This window comes from Procambarus clarkii, chromosome 30, assembly GCF_040958095.1.
Source record: "Procambarus clarkii isolate CNS0578487 chromosome 30, FALCON_Pclarkii_2.0, whole genome shotgun sequence".
NCBI lineage: Eukaryota > Metazoa > Arthropoda > Malacostraca > Decapoda > Cambaridae > Procambarus > Procambarus clarkii.
In genome coordinates, this window is record NC_091179.1 from 33705704 (window position 1) to 33711703 (window position 6000).

The window sequence follows — 6000 nt, forward strand, 5'->3', positions numbered from 1 at the left end:
TCTCCAATTGTGCCGGATCACTTTTCCTTTTCCTTGTTTCGTTTTTCTCCCCCTCTTCTCCTATCTGCTTGTCGTTTCCTGCCGACCTTTTGCTTGTTTTGGATTCTTTCTTTGGACTTCTTCTATTTTGACGCCCGGGTGCTTGAAGAGGCATACTCTTGCACCCGTAGAACTGTAGTACCCAACGTCTCGAGCGAGGGGAACCTTTTATTGTCACCCCCTCCCCGCTAAGCTCGTCGCCGTGTGGGGGCTTAGTGGGCGGCTGCCGGAGTGTGATGCTCCTTGGGACAGTCCTCTGTCCTTTTCTAGCCTTGTGCTCCTTCTGCCGTCCTCTCCAATTCTGCCGGGCATCTTTTCCTTTTCCTTCTGTTTCGTTTTTCTCCCCCTCTTCTCCTATCTGCTTGCCGTTTCCTGCCGACCTTTTGCTCGTTCTGGTTCTTCCCTTGGACTTCTTCTATTTTGACGCCCGGGTGCTTGAGGAGGCATACTCATGCACCCGTAGAACTGCAGTACCCGACGTCGAGAGCGAGGGGAACCTTTTATTGTCAATCCCCACTTCGTCACTGAACCCGATCTCGACGACCTGTCGGTTTCTTAAGGTGGCGTTTGTGGGGCGTATACTCGCGACGCACCCCTAGGAGGCCCCGACAAGATCGGCGATAGCTTCTTGTTGGGTGTCCTGCCTCTAATTGTGGCTCCATGGTGGGTGTGGGGGCACATTCGTGAGTGAATTCTTCTTTCGTCAAGATGATTACCCCTGCTTCGGCTTCTTCTGGTTTACCTTCTCAGGCTCGTGGGGTGGGCGACCAAGCCCCCGAGTCGGTCCGTATTGGAAGACCGGGCTCTGTAGCCTCCGCTGCATTGGGCCCCGACCTTGCTCCTCCTTTGGCCTCTGACTCCTTCCTCTGGCTCCCCTCCCTCCTCTGTGGTTGGGTCGAACCCCAAGCCCCCAGTGGTGACTACCTCGTCCCCTGGCGCGGCTCCTTCTCTAGTTGTAACTACTGCGCCTTTTAACCCCTCTCTGGGGGTTCTCACCGCCGTCCTCGTCACGGCCGCCTTCGCTCGATTCCTTCCAGTTCTGCTACCTATCAAGCCTTGTTTGGTCCCGCTTCATGGGCCAAATATTTTGATCTCCTCCCTCTTGATTCTGCGCCTCCTGACGATTTCTCCCTCCATCGACATCTCATTGATTCCGTGGATGCCTACATTACTTTCAACCCCACTCGTCTCGGTACACGTGTCGTTGCTGCTCCTTCTCAGGATGCTGCTTCCCGCTTGGCTGCCTTATCCTGCCTTGGCGAGAACCCCGTTCGGGTCTCGAAGAACGCTCAGTTGAATGCCAGTGTTGGCACTATTTTGCTCCCGCCCCATGTTGCGACCGGTGTTCGGGACCTGCGCGACTGCCACGACGATATTCGACATATCCTCGCTGCCCAGGGCCATTCTATTCTTCAGGTGGACACGTTTACTCGTCCCCCTCGTGGTAGTCGCCGTCAACCCCTCCGGGTTGTGAAGATTACCTTTGATGGTAGGACCCTTCCACCCTCTGTCATTCTTGCTGGTGCCAGGTGCTCTGTCCAGGAGTACATTCCTTCTCCTCGGCTCTGCAACAAGTGCTGGAGGTTTGGGCATGGTGCCCTCCGCTGCTCCGAGACTGTCTCTCTCTGTCCTTTGTGTGGTGGTGAAGGTCACTCTAAGTCGGAGTGCGCTTCTCCCCAGGCTCGTTGCCTCAACTGCGGTGAGGCCCATCCTACCTTCTCCCGTGCGTGTGTCCATTACAAGCTTGAGGCAGCCGTCCTCAACTTGAAGCACCGGGAGCGTTTATCTTTTCCTGGGGCGAGGCGCCAGGTTCGCCGGCTCCCGCCTTATGCTACTATCTCTTATGCTCGCGTGTTGCGCTCTTCCTCTCCTCGTCCTTCCCGCCTTCCTCAGACACACAACCGTTTCCGGGCCTTGGACCCTGATGCGCCCACTGCCCCCTCCTCTGTCCCTTTGGGTTCTCTCCCGAAGGATCCTCCTCCTGGTCCTCTGTCTGGGGTTCCCCTTCCTTCTACCCAGTCTGTCGTGTCTTCTGTGTCTTCTTCCTCGTCCCCCTCCGATCCTCCTTCCCATCCTCTTCCTCCATCTATCGGCTCTCCCCACCGCCTGTGGGTGCGGGCGGATGTCCATCGCTCTCCTAACGGCCGTCGTGTGTGCTCTCGTTCGGCTTCTCCTGTTGACACTGGAATCCGTTGCCCGGTACGTGGTTGCTGGGACACCGGTCTCTTTAAGTCAGAAGCGTAAGCCTGGCTCCTCTCCTTCCTCTTCCCCGGTGGGTAAGAAGGCTTCGCTTTCTTCCTCAGCTCCTCCTTCTGGCTCTGTTGCTCCTTCCCCTCCCGTTTCAGTGCTTGCGCCCCCTGTTCCTGCTATGGAGGTTTCTTTGGCCCCTGCTTCCCTTTCGGTTGCTGCTCTTGCTGGGGTGCGCTCCCCTCTTTCTACTCCCCCTCTTCCTGCTGCTGTCCTTGACTGCTCCTCTCCGTTGTCTCCTCCTCCTCCGGACCCTGCCCGCCCACCTCTGATCTGTTCTCCCGTTTCCTTCCCTCCGTCTTTACTCAGTTTACCCATGCCCCCTAATCCTGACTTTGCTGACCCTGATCCCGACCCTGATATTCTTTAACGTGCTCTGTTGGTCTTTCGCCTTTGTTTCTTCCTTGTTCTCTGTTTTTGTTCTTTTCTCTTGTCGTCGTTGTCCATTCTTCAATGGAACGTTCGAGGTTATTACGCCAATTTCCTCGAACTCCAACTTCTGATTTCGCGGTTTTCGCCCCTTTGTGTCTGTCTCCAGGAGCCAATGCTTGGTGCTCGTCCTGGTCGTTTTCGTGGCTATTCCTTTCTCTCCCCCCCCCCCCAGCCATTGCTGGGGCTTCTAATTCTTCTGCTCTCTTGATTCGGGCTGATGTTCCCTTTGTTCCTTTACTTTTTCCTTCGCCTCTCCATTGTTCTGCTGCTCGTATCTTTGTGGGGAAATGGTACACGGTTTGTTCCATTTATCTCCCCCCGAGTGTCCCGCTCTCTCTTCCTGATTTGAAACACCTCCTAGACTCCTTGCCGGAGCCTGTGCTCCTGCTGGGTGACTTCAATTGTCGTCATTCTCTTTGTGGTGACGTTCTGACGAATACCCGGGGTCGCCTCCTTGAGCCGTTTCTCCTCTCTTCTTCCCTGTCTCTTCTGAATTCTGGTGAGCCCACTCATTTGGACTCTCGAACTCGCACCCTTTCTTGTCTTGATATTTCTCTCTGCTCTTCTTCTCTTTACTTAGATTTCACGTGGCAGGTTCTTGATGACCTCCATGGAAGTGATCATTTCCCTATCCTTGTTTCCTTTTTCTCTTTTCGCCCTTCCCTCTCTTTCCCTAGGTGGCAGTTTGCTAAGGCGGACTGGACCCTATTTTCCCTCAGTGCTACTCTCTCTGACCTCTCCCTTCTGCCCCTCTCTCGCGCTCTCCTCCTTTTTCATGACACTGTCTTCGACGCTGCCCTCCGCTCTATTCCTCGCTCTTCCTCTCGGGGTCCACGGAAGTGCGTTCCCTGGTGGAATGCGGACTGTGCTCGGGCTGTCCGCTGTAAGCGTGCAGCCTGGAAGAAGCACCGCCGTAGGCAGACGACCGATTCTTTTCTTTCGGAAAGCGAGTGCGGTGGCCCGTAGGGCCATCCGTACGGCTAAACGTGACTGTTGGGCATCTTATGTCTCAACAATTACGTCCGAAACCCCTCTGGCCCAGATCTGGAAGCGTATCCGCAAGATAGCGGGTTAGTTCGTTCCCGATGTTTCACCGGTCCTTCACCTCCATGATACTCTTGTGGCGGACCCGTTGCAGGTCGCTTCCGAACTGGGTTCCCACTTTTCTTCTGTTAGCTCTGGTCTTCATCTTCCCCAATCTTTCCTTCTTCGTAAACCTGTCCTTGAGTCTCGTCCTTTGGATTTCTGCACTCATCTTCAGCTTCCCTATAATGATCCCTTCTCTCTCTCTGAACTTCGGTCTGCCCTGGCCCTCTGCGGTTCTACGGCGGCGGGCTCCGATGGTATTCATTATGAGATGCTTCGCCATCTCCCTCCGAGCACGTCTCAGTATTTACTGAGTCTGTATAATCGGATCTGGGAGTCGTCGTCAGTCCCTGAGGACTGGCTCGATGCCGTTGTCCTCCCTGTTCGCAAACCGGGGTCTCTGGGTACTTCCCCTAAGGACTTTCGCCCTATTGCTCTCACAAGTTGTGTCTGCAAACTCTTTGAACGTATGGTTAACGTTCGTCTGATGTGGTTCCTGGAACACCATCACCTCCTCTCCCCTTCTCAATTTGGTTTCCGCAAGTGCCGCAGCACGACAGATGTCCTGGTGAACTTGGAGGTCTATATTCGTACTGCTTTTGCTGCGAAGACCTCCGTTGTTGCCGTCCTTTTTGACCTAGAAAAGGCTTACGACACCACTTGGCGTTATCATATCCTATCTCAACTTCATTCTTTTGGCCTTCGTGGTCATCTCCCTCTCTTTCTCCGCAGCTTCCTCGCTCGTCGTTCCTTTCGGGTGCGCCTTGGTACCGCTCTCTCTCCCTCTTTTCAGCAATACGAAGGTGTGCCCCAGGGTAGTGTTCTGAGCACTACTCTTTTTCTGGTTGCCCTCAATGGTCTTCTTTCCTCTCTTCCTTCTGGTGTCTTCTCCGCTCTCTATGTCGATGATCTTACCCTTTGTTGTCAGGGTGATGATTCGCCTCTCCTTCAACACCGGCTTCAACTTGCAATTGATGCCGTGTCGTCTTGGGCCACAGGTCATGGCTTCAAGTTCTCTACTTCTAAGACTTGTGCCATGACTTTTATGCGGAAACGGGTTGTTCTTCGTCCCTCTTTGTCACTTTATGGTCATCCCCTTGAATACAAAGATTGGGCGAAGCTTTTGGGGTTATTCCTTGACACTCGTTTGTCTTGGTCTCCCCATATCTCTTACCTCCGTGTTGAGTGCTCCAAGGCCCTTACCCTCCTTCGGGTCTTGTCCCATACTTCTTGGGGGGCAGATAGGCGCACTCTCCTTGCTTTACATTCCTCTCTCGTCCTGTCTAAGCTCGATTATGGTTGCCCTGCTTACTCGTCTGCTTCTCCTTCTACTCTTCGCCGTCTTGATGCTTTGCACCATTCTGGGTTGCGCCTCAGTTCTGGTGCCTTTCGTTCGACTCCCGTCCTTAGCTTGTATGTTGACACTGGCTTCCTGTCTCTCCAGGACCGCCGTGATCGCTACTGTCTTCGCTATCTTGCGCGGTCCTTGCAACATCCTTCCTCTCGCCTCTGTCGTGCTTTAACTTTTACCCCTCCTGCGGTTCCTGTTCCTCTTCACCACCTCCCTCTTTCTGTCCGGTTATCTCGCCTACAGGATTCTCTTTCCGTTCGTATTTCTGATGTTTCTCCTCGTGTTGTTCCTTCTTTGCCCCCGTGGAGGGTCCCTCTTCCGCGGTTTTGTACATCCTTGACCCGTATCACTAAAGCTTTTACCCCTCCTACGGTTCTAAAACGCCTTTTCCTCGAGCACTTTTCTTCTCACTCCCGCTCCGTTTCTGTCTTCACCGATGGGTCTAAGTCAGCGGACGGTGTTGGCTACTCTGTTGTTTTTCCTGATCGCACTTATACGTGTCGCTTGCCTCCGGAGACTAGCATCTTTACAGCGGAACTTTATGCTATTCTCTATGCTCTTCGTCTCCTGCTTTCTCGTTGTCAGTCTTCCTTTGTGGTTGTTGTTGACTCTCGTAGTGCCCTCATGGCTCTCGGGTCCTTAAATCCGGTTCATCCAGTAGTTGTCGAGATCCAGCATTGGCTGTTTCTCGTTCACGGTAAATTTAAGTCGGTTGAGTTTTGTTGGGTTCCCAGCCATATTGGTGTGTCTTTAAATGAGCGTGCGGATGCTGCTGCCAAGGACGCTGTCCGCTCTTGTCCCATCTCTCGCAAAGGCATTCCGTATTCCGACTTTTACCCGGTTAT